At 40.3% G+C, this 12,734-nt stretch overlaps 1 pseudogene; it reads right to left on the bottom strand.

The window, feature by feature from the left end:
* Positions 1 to 1,681: 1,681 nt before the first annotated feature.
* Positions 1,682 to 3,976, bottom strand: LOC101438770 (large ribosomal subunit protein mL40 pseudogene; annotated as a pseudogene).
* Positions 3,977 to 12,734: the final 8,758 nt, after the last annotated feature.

A 12,734-nucleotide genomic window follows, 5' to 3' on the forward strand; every position in this document is an offset into this window, starting at 1 on the left:
AGTGCCAGTGTAGCTAGGGAAATCTGAATATGCTCTGTGGACTGTACCATCAGTTTCCTGGTACTGATAGTATACCAGTTACATAAGATGCTGACACAGGGGAAGACAGGGAAGGGTACACAGGACCTCCTTGTACATTTCTTGGCAATCTCTTGTAAATCTAATTACTTCAGAACAAAAAGCTAAAAAAAGAACTTTTGACCATGACCCACTGAATTGATTACACCTAATGGGCTGAAGCTTACTGTTTTAAAAGCACTATTGTAGGGAAACGGGCTTTGGCCCAGTGGTTAGGGCGTCCGTCTACCATATGGGAAGTCCGCGGTTCAAACCCCGGGCTTCGGCCCGTGTGGAGCTGGCCATGTGCAGTGCTGATGCGTGCAAGGAGTGCCGTGCGGAGTGCCGTACCACGCAAGGGTGTCTGTCGCCCACGCGCAAGGAGTGCTCCCGTGAGGAAAGCCGCCCAGCGTGAAAAGAAAGTGCAGCCTGCCCAGGAATGGCGCCGCCCACACTTTCTATGCCGCTGATGACAACAGAAGCGGACAAAGAAAACCAGGGGAGGGGGGGAAATTAAATAAATAAATAAATCTTTTTTAAAAAATAAAAAAAATAAAAGCACTATTGTAAACCACCTGCAGCAGGCTCTACCTTAGGCAGGGGCATCAGGGAAGGCCTCAACCCTGAGCCCGGAACCAGATGAGAAGGCTGGAGCCCTGTAAGGCAGAAAGGGGCAGCGCCAGGGCTATGAGAACCAAATGCCCCATGCTGATGAGATGGGGTACTTACAAGCCGCTATCAGGTGCCTGGCCTCTGCCCCACCTTGTACAGAGATCTCCAGCTGCTGTGCACAGAATGAACTAGGAATGTGAATACATTGCATAAGCAGGTCAATTAGCAGACGACTTCAGTAGGCAGAGAACAGATGATGATGGCTAGGATTTAGAGGTCACAGCACAAGTGGTCAGGTGTGGCTGCCTTCAGGACCAAAAGGAGTTAGAGTCCTTGGGTGAAGTTTTTATCCAGAACTCCTAAGAGTTTTGAAAGCAAAAGTGAACCACACGCTAGGAAGGGATGATCCAAATTCCTATTTAAATGAATTATTTCTCTGGTTTTATCTGCACTAAGGAAATTAAGAACCCAAAGCCTGAGGTTGTGCTTCATCAATAGGAAAAACGGCTCCATCCATATGCAGCACCTTCACCAGTTCCAGACTAACAGCACTTGAATAACGATGACCGTAGACTCTGGCCTGCCTTCTCTCCAGCTCAACCTCATGCCCTCTGGAAGGGACACAATAGCTTTATTAGTGTGTTCCTGGCTTGTGCCACTCTCCTTTGCCGCCTTCCCTGGCTTAAAACCCAAAACTGGCTCACTGACGACACTAGTAAGCTTGTGTCCTCCACCTGTCCCACTTCTTGCACTCCTGTTCAGCTGGCAAAATCCTGTGCACCCATCACCTCCACTCCTATGGGTTACTTTGTGCTTCTTGGTGGGGTGTTTTCATCACACAACTGGAATTTTCCTTTTGGCCCATGTTTTCCCCTTTGGGTGGCAGTGGCTAACGTCTCAGTCAGGTTCTTCCCAGTACCTGTCAGAAAGGGGCAGCATCTCTCATCCCCATAAATCCCCCGGTGAATTAATTCTAACTCTAGCAGAAGTCAAAGAGTTACTTTTCTTTAAACCTATATTTATTAACATGCCTTACTCTGCAAGGCAGATTACTCTGTTCGTTCTGGCTCTCAAGGGAAGCTTGTTCTGAGGACTGCCTGCAGCCCTACCTCTTGAACTCCATCCCTGTGTACACCTTGGTGATGTCGTTGTACTTGCCTTCAGGGGGCTGGTAATTAGAGATTGGTGGTGTGTAAGCTGGCCCTTCCTTCTCAAAGGGGAGCAGGCTAGGATCCTGCTTGATGGCCTCTGCATGGAGCTCTGGAGACTCGAGTTGCAACTCCTGCAGCGCTTCCTGCTGGGCCTGGAGCATGGACTGATGGCCTCCCTCTCCATCTCATACTCTTGCTTCTGTACAGGGACCATTTCTTCATAAGCAGAGCTCCCCTCTCATCTTCCTCAAAGGAAGGTTCCACCTGAGGCCGCTGCCTTGCTTTATCCAAGAACTTCACGGGGGGTAATAAAATCTTCTCTGGGAATTAGCTCTTGGCTAGCTTTTTCCAGTCGTCTGATCTTTTTCAAATGGTCTCTTGTTGCTTGCTCTTTTTTAGGATTTACCTTCTTCTTCTTTTGTTGAGGTTCTCATGGGAATGAGTTCCCAGAAGGACAGCAATGAAGCTCGTTGGTGTGTGTCTCTGATCTGAGTCTGCCAAGTTCCCAGAAGCCAGCTCAGTGGCAGAAGAGCTCGTGCATATGCGCCCGGCACAGTGAAGGCCATGGCCCCCGCTGCCTCCCTGCTGGGAGGTTTTTGATGATGGATTCAGTCTATTTAAATGTGACTGATTTGTTAGGTTCTTCTACTTCTTCCAGTGTCAATATAGGCTTTGCATTTCTAGGAATCTGTCCATTTCATCTAGGTTGTCTAGTTCATTGGCATACAGTTTCTTATAACATCCTCTTATGAGCCCTTTTATTTCTGAGGGTTCAGTCGTAACTTCTCCCCTTTCATTTCTGATTGTATTTATTTGCATCCATTCTCTCTTTTCTTCGTTAGTCTAGCTAGGGATTTGTCAATTTTATTGATCATATCAAAGAACCAGCTTTTGGTTTTGATTTTCCCTATTGGTTTTCTGTTCTCAATTTTATTCATTTTTACTCTAATCTTTATTATTTTTTTCTTACTGCTTGCTTTGAGAATAGTTTGCTGTTCTTTTTCTCATTTCTCCAGTTGTTCAGTTAGATATTTGAGTTTAGCTCTTTCTTCTTTTTTAATATAGGCATTTAGGGCTGTAAATTTTCCTCTCTGCACTGCCTTCATTGTATCTCATAGGTTTTGATTAGTTGTGTTCTTGTTTTCATTCATCTTAACATATTTACTGGTTTCACTTACAATTTCTTCTTTGACCTACTGATTGCTTAGAAATGTGTTCTGCCTCTACACATTTTTTTATTTTCCCCTTTCCCATCTGTTATATCCAGTTTCATTCTATTATGTTCTGAGAAGGTATTTGTATAATTTCAATCTTTTTATATTTATTGAGACCTGCCTTGTGACCTAACACATGATCTATCCTGGAGAAAGATCCATGAGCACTTGAGAAGAATGTATTACCCTCTGATTTGGGATGCAACATTCTGTATATGTCTGTTAGGTCTAGCTTATTTAATAGATTATTTAAATTCTCTGTTTCCTTGTTGGTCTTTGGTCTACTTGTTCTATCTAGTGGGGTGTTGAAGTCTCCTAATATTATTGTAGAGCTGGTTATTTCTCCCTTCAGTTTTGCCAGAGCTTGCCTCATATAATCTAGGGCACCCTGGTTAGGTGCATAGATACATATGACTGTTATTTGTTCCTGGTGGATTGTTCCTTTTACTAACATATGATGTCCTTCTGTATCTCTTACAACTTGTTGCATTTAAAGTCTGTTTTGTTCAATATAACTATCCCTGCTCTTTCTGGTTATGCTTGTGTAGAGTGTCTTTTTCCAGTTTTCACTTTTAGCCTGTTTGTATCACTGCTTCTAAGGTGAGTCACTTGTAGGCAGCATATGGAAGGCTCATTTTTTTTTATCCATCCATCAGCCTATATCTTTTAATTTTTTTAATTTATCCCCCCCTCCCCGCGGCTTGCTTGTTGTCTGCTCTCTGTGTTTATTCGCTGTGCGCTCGTCTGTGTTTTTACTTATCTCCCTTTTTGTTTGTCACCTTGCTGAGTCAGCTCTCAGCGGCGCTTGTGGGCCAGTGGCATTCTGGGGCGCTTGCAGGTGGTGGCACTCCACAGCACGCAGGCGAGCCTGACCTCACAAGGAGGTCCCGGGACACGAACCCGGGGCCTCCCATATGGTAGACAGGAGCCCAACTGAGGCCACAGCCTGTATCTTTTAATTGGGGAGTTTAATCCATTCACATTCAATGATATTACTATAAATGCATTATTCACTTTGATAATTTTATTATTTGGTTTTTATACGTCTTTTTTTTATCTATCTTTTTACAATTTTGGTTATCCTTTCTGCTATTCTGGCCTTTTATACTCTCCTCCATGCTTCTCTCTCCTGTCTTCATCTTTCGGTCTGTAAGGTCCTTTTTAGTATTTCCAGCAAAGGTGGATTCTTTCCCATGAACTCTCTTAGTTTCTATTTATTTGTCAATATATTATACTCACCTTCATATGTGAAGAACAATTTTGCTGGATAAAGAATTCTTGGCTGATATATTTTCTCTTTCAGTATCCTAATTGTATCATATCATTGTCTTCTCACGTCTATGATTTCTGATGAGAAATCTATAGTAAGTCTTACTTGGCATCCCTTGTATGTGATGGTTTGTTTCTCCCTTGCTGCTTTCAGAATTTTCTCTTTATCTTTGACATTTTACCTTTTGAGTAGTATGTGTCGTGGAGTAGGTCTGTTTGGATTTATTTTGATTGGGGTATGCTGCACTTCTTGGACATGTAAGTTCCTTCTTTCATGAAAGTTGGGAAATTTTCAGCCATTATTTCCTCAAATATTCTTTCTGCCCCTTTTCCTTTCTCTTCTCCTTCTGGAACTCTTTGTGTTATCATTCAACTCCCTGAGCCCCTATTCAATTTTTTCATTCTTTTCTCTATCTGTTCTTCTCTCTCTCTCCAATTTCAGCTGTTCTGTATCCCTTATTTTTTCTTCTACCATTTCAAGTCTCTGTTGTATATCTCTGTGCTTTTTATCTCACCTATTGCATCTTTCATTCCCATGAGCACTAATATTTTTCTATTCAGATTTTCAAATTCTTCTTTATTCTCTCTGTGTCTTTTTGATGTCCTTTATCTTTTTAGCCAAACTGTCTTTCAAATCATTAATTTGATTTTGGAAATTTGAATGAATCACATTGATTAGGTGTCTCAAATCCTGTGTCTTATGTGGGGCTTTGATATATTCCTTTGCTTAGGCCATTTCTTCTTAGTATGGCTTGTAATTTTTGCTGGTATCTAGACATCTGATTATGAGGATGAGTTTACTCTGATGCTCAATTTCTCTCTTTTGTAGGGATTTAGTGGTGGGAGGTTGTGTGACTTCCGATCTTTTACTTCTAGGAAGATGGCAAAGTAGAAAGACATGGGACTCTTTCTTCTCTCAGAAAAATAGCTAGAGGACAGCCAGAAATTTCCTGGAAAATGTTCTAGGGTTTAGGACACCAGGGGAAAGCTGGGTACCACCCAGAAAAGAGAGGGGCAAAGGAAAAGAATATTGATGGCAAAACTCCTCCCTCCCCAAGGCCTTGGAAGTGGGTCTGCAAATCATTACTGGGTCCAGGGCCCAGATTTGAGAAACTGGGACAATCCTAAAGACCCAAAACAGGTTGAACCAAGAATCAAAGAACAACAGTAGCAGTCTCCTGCCACTAAATCCCTACGAAAGAGAGACTGATATCTAGCTTCATTCCACTGTAGTCGGAGAAGATGCAATGTATGATTTCAGTGTTTTTTAATTTATTGAGACTTGTTTTATAACCTATCGTCTCTTCTGGAGAATGATCCATGTGCACTAGAGAAGAATGTGTATTCTGCTTCTTTTGGGTGAAATGTTCTACACATTTGTTAGCTCTAGTTGGTTTAAAGTATCGTTCAAGTGTTCTGTTTCCTTATTGATCTGTCTAGATGTTCTGGTCTGTCCACTACTGAAAGTGGTATATTAAAGTCTCCTACTATTAATATAGAACTGCCTATTCCTCCCTTCAAATCTGTCAATATTTGCTTCAATATTTTGGGGCTCTGCCATTAGGTGCACACATAAACCATCATTTCCTGTTTCTTTGTCTTGTAATTTTTTTGTTGCACAATGTACATTTTAATTTAATTGCTTAACCTTGTATCCAGCTAGTGATATGACAGAAATTTCTTTGGGTGTCAGAAGCTAACAAAAACAAATACCAAGAACACCTTTCACAGTCTTTGCAAATTGGCTCTGCATTGGTTGCTGTTCTCCTTCAGAGTTTAGCCTCCTTTCAAGAAGCTAAGCCTGAAGTAAATGCCAAGTGCAGGGTCCTCTCTCTTTTTTCTGAGCCTGGGCTCCTGGTGACTGATGGATTTAGGAATTCCCACCTTTACAGGAATACAAATGCTTCCTCAACTCCCTGTGAGATGGACTTTTTCCCCTCCTGGGCAGTCTAACTTAAAGCAGGTAATCCTTTGCCCCAGGTCTCTTTGACTTCGCTGTTTCTTACATTGCTTGAGCTATCTGCAGGCTGCTTCAGCCTGCAGGGCAAGTTCTGGGAGGGTGAGTGCAGTTGAATTCCTGGTTTAGTCTTTCAGGCTGCCACCCAATTGACTGGTACTGAGATACAGGCACCCCAGCATGCTCACAGGGGTTACTCTGCTCCCTGTGGTGAAGGGCCAGGGACCCACAGCTGGCGCCACACCATGCCAGGAAGAAGATGCAGAAGGGGCCAGCAAGGGAGCCTCAAGCTTCTCCTACTGTTTTTAAAGCTGTGGTTTCTTGATTTAGCCCTCATCCAGTTACTGCAACCCTCTAACTGTTTTCCAGGCTTTTGAGGAAGATGGCTTTGCCAATTTGATAGTTGTTCAAGATTCCATGGGGGAATAGCTCCCAGCAGCATCTTATACTGCCAACTTGATTGACTGGAAGCAAGAATCCATTTATGCAACTTTTAATACTACACATTTTTATAAGTACTTGTATGTGTATAAACAAAATAGCAGTTATCTCTAGGAAGGAATAAGTGTCAAGGAGAAGTAAAGTGGCATTTCACATTTTACTTCTGAATTGTTGGGATCTTTCACAATAAGACTCTGGAAACTAGTTTGTCAGCATTAGCTCCCGGCAAATTAAGATATTGTGAAGTGGAAGAAGCAGATAATGAGAACTGTTTTGGGAGAGCTATCAGTGCAGTGTTCTAACCCCAGTGGGAATAGAGGGGGATATTGGAGTATCAGCCAGCTTTATAAAGCATGCTGGGATACCTGACATAACTGCTTTAATCAGAAATGTTTGCAGTTGGCATGGAAATATATGGCTTGGAAAGAAGTCAGTGAAAGGAGATGGTGACTTCTTGTTCCTCATTGTATAGGTACATGTTAAGATCAATGTGCGTAGTGTTTGCCAAGTTTTTAATTACAGTGTTGCTAGGACCTTTTTGCTAAACAGAGTATTGTTTGGAATTGTATAAATACTATGACTTTGTACAATAAACTTGTCAGTGGCATTTAATCTGATCCCCTGAACCCCAGTCTATATGATTTTTTCATTTCTTCTTTTTAAAGATTTATTTATTTTATTTCTTTCCCCTCCCTCCCCCCCAGTTGTCTGTTCTGTGTCTATTTGCTGCCTGTTCTTCTTTGTCCACTTCTGTTGTTGTCAGTGGCACGGGAATCTGTGTTTCTTTTTGTTGCATCATCTTGTTGTGTCAGCTCTCCGTGTGTGCGGTGCCATTCTTGGGCAGGCTGCACTTTCTTTCGCTCTGAGCAGCTCTCCTTATGGGGCGCACACCTTGCGCGTGGGGCTCCCCTACGCAGGGGACACCCCTGCGTGGCAGGGCACTCCTTGCACACATCAGCACTGCATGTGGGCCAGCTCCACACGGGTCAAAGAGGACCTGGGTTTGACCGTGGACCTCCCATGTAGTAGACAGACACCCTAACCACTGGGCCAAGTCTGCTTCCCTTTCATTTCTTCTTGAGCCACGCTGACAAGTGGTGCCCAACACCGGGCCTGAAGAAACCGAGATTGGTAAGTATATTACCGAACAAAGACAAGCTTCTCTTGGGATTTAAGGAACATTCAGGGTAACATGGGGAATTCACATAGTAAATGGGAAGAATATCAAGTAACATGGAAGGCTTTATTGAAAGCCTTGGAATATCCAGTCGAAGAGTTGACTCTTAAGAAATTATTTATATTAGTAGAAAAGGTTTGTCCATGGTTTCAGCCTGAAGGAAAAAAGTTAAGTTATCTTCAATGGCTGAAGATCTTACAACAATTAAAATTACATTACAGAGAAGGTAATCCTATTTCTATTAAGATATGGACATTGTCCAGTGCTTTTTCTATTGTTCTTAAGCCACTGCATAATTCTGATTCATCATCAGACAGTTCAGATTCTAGTTCTGAGTCTGACTCATCTTCTGATGAATCTCAGGCTTCAACACCTTTGCCTTCAAAAAGAAAGAAGTATGGTACATTTCCTGTGCAGGAATCAGCATCTGAAATAAAAAATTCTAGAAAAGCTCCTGCTTCGGTTCCACCTGGTTATTCTGTAATTTGGCCTCCAGGAAGTTATAATCCACATGATATTCATCATTCATTAGATCCAGTTTGTGAAAGTGAAAGAGGTGCTATGCAGGGTAAAGAGACTTTGTTACAACAGTCTTCTTCTCCTCCGGTAGACCTAGAGAATGACAAGAAAAGTAAGGAGGACAACTGCGAGTCTTCCCCTATAGCTATCCAGCAGCAACTGCCAAAATTGTCTTTAATGGATCAAAAGGTGTTGCAGAAAGCCACCTCTGTCAGTCAACAGTGCCTTCCGCCTAACGTGGGTTCTCCTTCCCTAGTGTTTCCTGTAGCTGTGCCCCCTCCTGTCCTATCTCCTTTGCAAGCCGGTCTCTGGTCTGCCCAGGTTGAGGGCGAGGGTATTTCTGAATTTATTCTTTTTCCTGTCATAGAGCACCCTCATCCCAATAATCCTGACCAATATGTACGTCTGCTTGAACTCATTCCTTTTAAGCTGTTAAAAGAATTGAACTCTGCTTGTAGCACATATGGGCCCACTGCTCCATTCACTTTCTCCTTAATAGATTCAGTAAGTCAAAATCCTCTTTGTCCCAAAGATTGGATGGTTTTAGCTAAAGCTTGCTTGATGGGACGCTACTATTTGTTAGGGAAAAGTAATTTGTTTAAGAATGCAGTGCTCTGGCTAAACGTAATCAGGCTCACAATATCGCTATTACCTTGGACACGCTTATGGGCACGACAGCCTATGAGCCTTTGAAGAAAGTACAACATCCTGCACAGGCAAAAGTACTAAATAAAGCCTTTATTGGTGAAATCAGTCTTGTAAGAAAATTCTCTGTTAAAGTGTTAACTAAGATAAGGAAATTATTCTGGCAGAAATGCTGCAAACCCACTGCTGTCTACATGATAATGTAGCTGTGGGCTAGTGGGGGTTAAAAGAATTAAGTCACTGGAAAAGGAGAAAAACATTGCAACATTGGTGTTCTGTTTTGTTCTGTGCTAATTCTGATTGGGTCTATTTAACCAAAATAATAAAATTAGTACAAAATTTTTTATCAAGGTGTTAAAAAGAATTTTCAGTTTTAAATCAGTAGTTTACTCCTGAACTTCAAGTCTCAGTGTAGTTTTAAATAGTAGTAATCTAAAAAATTTGTCTGTCTAAACTGCTAAATAAAAGGCTTAACTACATTTATACTGCTTAAGTTATCTTAACTGGTTGCTGATAACTAATAAAAGTGTTTTCAAGCACAAGCTTGCATGTTACAGGCAACATGGATTCCAGAAGAAATTTTAAAAACAGTAAAATCTAAGATGTGAAATGATGGAGAACTTAAAAACAGCTATACTGAAAACGTAAGAAAGTAAGAATTGAGTCAAATTGTAAATTTTAAGTTTCTGTTGGTGTGTTGTACATGTTTTGTGTTTGTCTGTTTGTTCAATGTAAGTGTATATTTTGATACCGCTGGATTATAATATATATTAATAAATAAAAATTTCTAAAAAAGCTCTATTCAAATGGCCAAAAATGAAATAAGTGCTTAAATGAATACTTAAGTTTAAATGTTGTTAAGATCTCTACAATGATAAAAATTGTAAGTCTTGATTAACAAAATTACTGAGTCCTTTCATAAAAAATAGTTCTTGCCTAAATAAAAATAGTTTATTTTTCGTTACTAAATAAAGAATGTAAAATTTAAATGAATACTTAAAAAGGTAAAAAGTTTGTGGGAATGCTGACTGAAATTTAATAAGTTTGTTTAAAAAGGTGTGTTTTGTCCTAAAATAGGATGGCTAATTTTCATAAACTCGAAATGGAAATAAACATATGCAAGATGGGACTTAAATGCATGTGGCAAGTTGTAGAAGGTATTGTGGTAACTTTAAGTAAGGGAATGTGTTCTGTGAAAGCAAAATCTGTCTCAAAATAATATAATTATAGTCTATGTAGTTATAGACTATAGTTATAGCATTGTTTAAATTAAGGTATTTAAATGGCTAATTCCAAACGTCATTATTAAACAAAACCTGAATTGATAATAATAAAAGGTAATTTTATAATAAAATGTCGGCAGCCAGCCTCACCTGCCAATTTGTTTCTAAGAGACTCTCTCTGTATTGCATGCTATTAAGTATTTAAAGTGAAGAAAGGTTCATTATTTTAACAAGTTTGTTTAGTGTTGATGGTAATTATATGTTGTAAAAAGTTTGCCTGGTAACTTATGTATGTGGGATGTATAAATGTGTTTTTATTATTAAGAAAGCAGAAAATAATTTTGTCCTAAAATAAAATGATTGGTTATTAAGAAAAGGTAAAATGTGGGACTAAACCTGAATAAATACAGAATGTGCAAGAAATTTTTAATGTTAAAGTTAAGTAAGATTTGATGAGTCTATCTATAAAGTTTTAAAAAGATTTAGTATCAAGTAGTATACTAAAGCAAAGTTAAAATTTTGTTCTTTCTCAAAATTTCTAAAGTCATTAGTCTGTTTTAGCAAAAGTTTATAAAAAGTTTTTATCCTGAATAATCAGTATACAAAGAAAGTCTGTTTTATCAAAATAGCTTCTTGTGCTTACCCTTATCATTTCCTCCATGTTCAAAGAAGAAAAGGTCCTATCTCGTTTAAAGGAACATAATATTCAAAACTGCTTTCTCAAAATCAAATCCTGAAAAGTAGCTTTTTATTTCAAACTGGTTACAGGAGATTTGTTCTTTTACTTTGAAAGAAATATTATAGTAATGAAATAGTTGAGTTCATTTACTATGTTGTAAGTTGAATGGAAGGTGTTTAAAAGTGTTATAAAATTAAAAGGATTTTTTTAACCCTCTGTCAATTAAAGTTGTATGAGTAAAAGGTTCATATGAATACTTAAGAGTGTTTAAAGGGTGGCTCCCAGGGCATTGGGGCAGTTGAGCAAGTTAGGCCCTGAACACTATTCCATCTATCTCTGGAAGTGGCTCCTCAGGAAACGGAGGTTGGCTGTCACTGTGGGCACCAAGGTGGAAGGGAAAATGGACGTTAAATGTGTGGAACCAAGGTAAATGGGGGGTAAGAGAGGAGTTTCTTGAGAGTACACAAGGATGGATATAAAACATGTAATATTACACCATAACATATAGGAGATGACAGACTGATAATGTAAACCATAATGTAAAACATAGGATAACTAAGAATGTAAAGAACTGTGTATCCTAAAGTATGCACCATAATGTAAGCACAGATGTCACCTTGTTAGAAAGCTAATGTCTCAGACTCTGTACATCACGTTAAGTAAATATGATGTGAATAGGGTATAAGAGTATCGCTGTGGAAGGAAAAAGGTTTTGTGGTGGATGTATGGGAGTGCTGTATATTATATATAGGCATTGCTGTGGTCTAGGACTCCTGTGAAGAGAAGCTGAATAATTAGGGGGAAAAAAAAAAAAAAAAAAGAAAAAGATAGGATGTAGAATTTTTTCAAGTCAACATTCTTTATCTAAGTTCTTTATCTAACTTTATCCAAGTTCTTTATCTAACCTTTAAACCCATCGCTATATGCCATTCCCTAGTAAGGGACCATGACATTATATTGGGCTTCAAATTTCGGGGAGTTCTGGATCACAGAGTGTTTCAACAATGGCAATGGAGGGATACTGGTATGGGATACCAATGACAGGTGATATATGGCTGACAGGGAGCTGTACAGAACATATGTCCAGGGTGCATGGTAATGTTTGGATATACTCATAGTGGCAACAATTAAAAACCACAGCAGGGGGGGTACTGGGTTCCTGGCCAGTGGTGCTCTGTCGTGGTCCCTAGGGGAGCAGCGACAGTCTCCCAGGTACAGCGGCGGGGACCGGAAGGGAGTGAGGGTTCAACAGTGAGCCCCTGATGCTAATGACTATGCTTGTGAGCTGATAAGCCTAAAATAAGAACAAGGCCTAGAGCAGCATTGTGCCTGGGAATTTCCTCCTGTCAGCCTTCATGTTACTCAAATGTGGCCAGTCTCGAAGCCAAACTCAGCATGTAAATGCAATGCCTTCCCCCCAGCGTGGGACATGACACCCGGGGATGAGCCTCCCTGGCACCGAGGGACCACTATCAACTACCAACTGATGATGCAACTGGAAAATGACCTTATACAGAAGGTTCAATGGGGATCAGCAGAATATCCCTGTCTACATAAAATAACATGACTTTAAAATGCTGTTTGACCTAAAGTAAGGGGGAAATGGAAAGGAGAAATGAGTTTATACGGCTACGAGTTTCTAAAAAAGAGTCTGGAGGCTGGCAGAAGGATTGCCCTCATGCACAACTGAGCAGAGTCAGAGAGACAGATAAAGCAGATACAACCCCCAGATATTGGTTCCTTTGAGGGCTAAAGAGACCCATGGGAGTTATGGTCATGGCCGATGGGGT

The sequence above is a fragment of the Dasypus novemcinctus genome, chromosome 18, assembly GCF_030445035.2.
Source record: "Dasypus novemcinctus isolate mDasNov1 chromosome 18, mDasNov1.1.hap2, whole genome shotgun sequence".
NCBI lineage: Eukaryota > Metazoa > Chordata > Mammalia > Cingulata > Dasypodidae > Dasypus > Dasypus novemcinctus.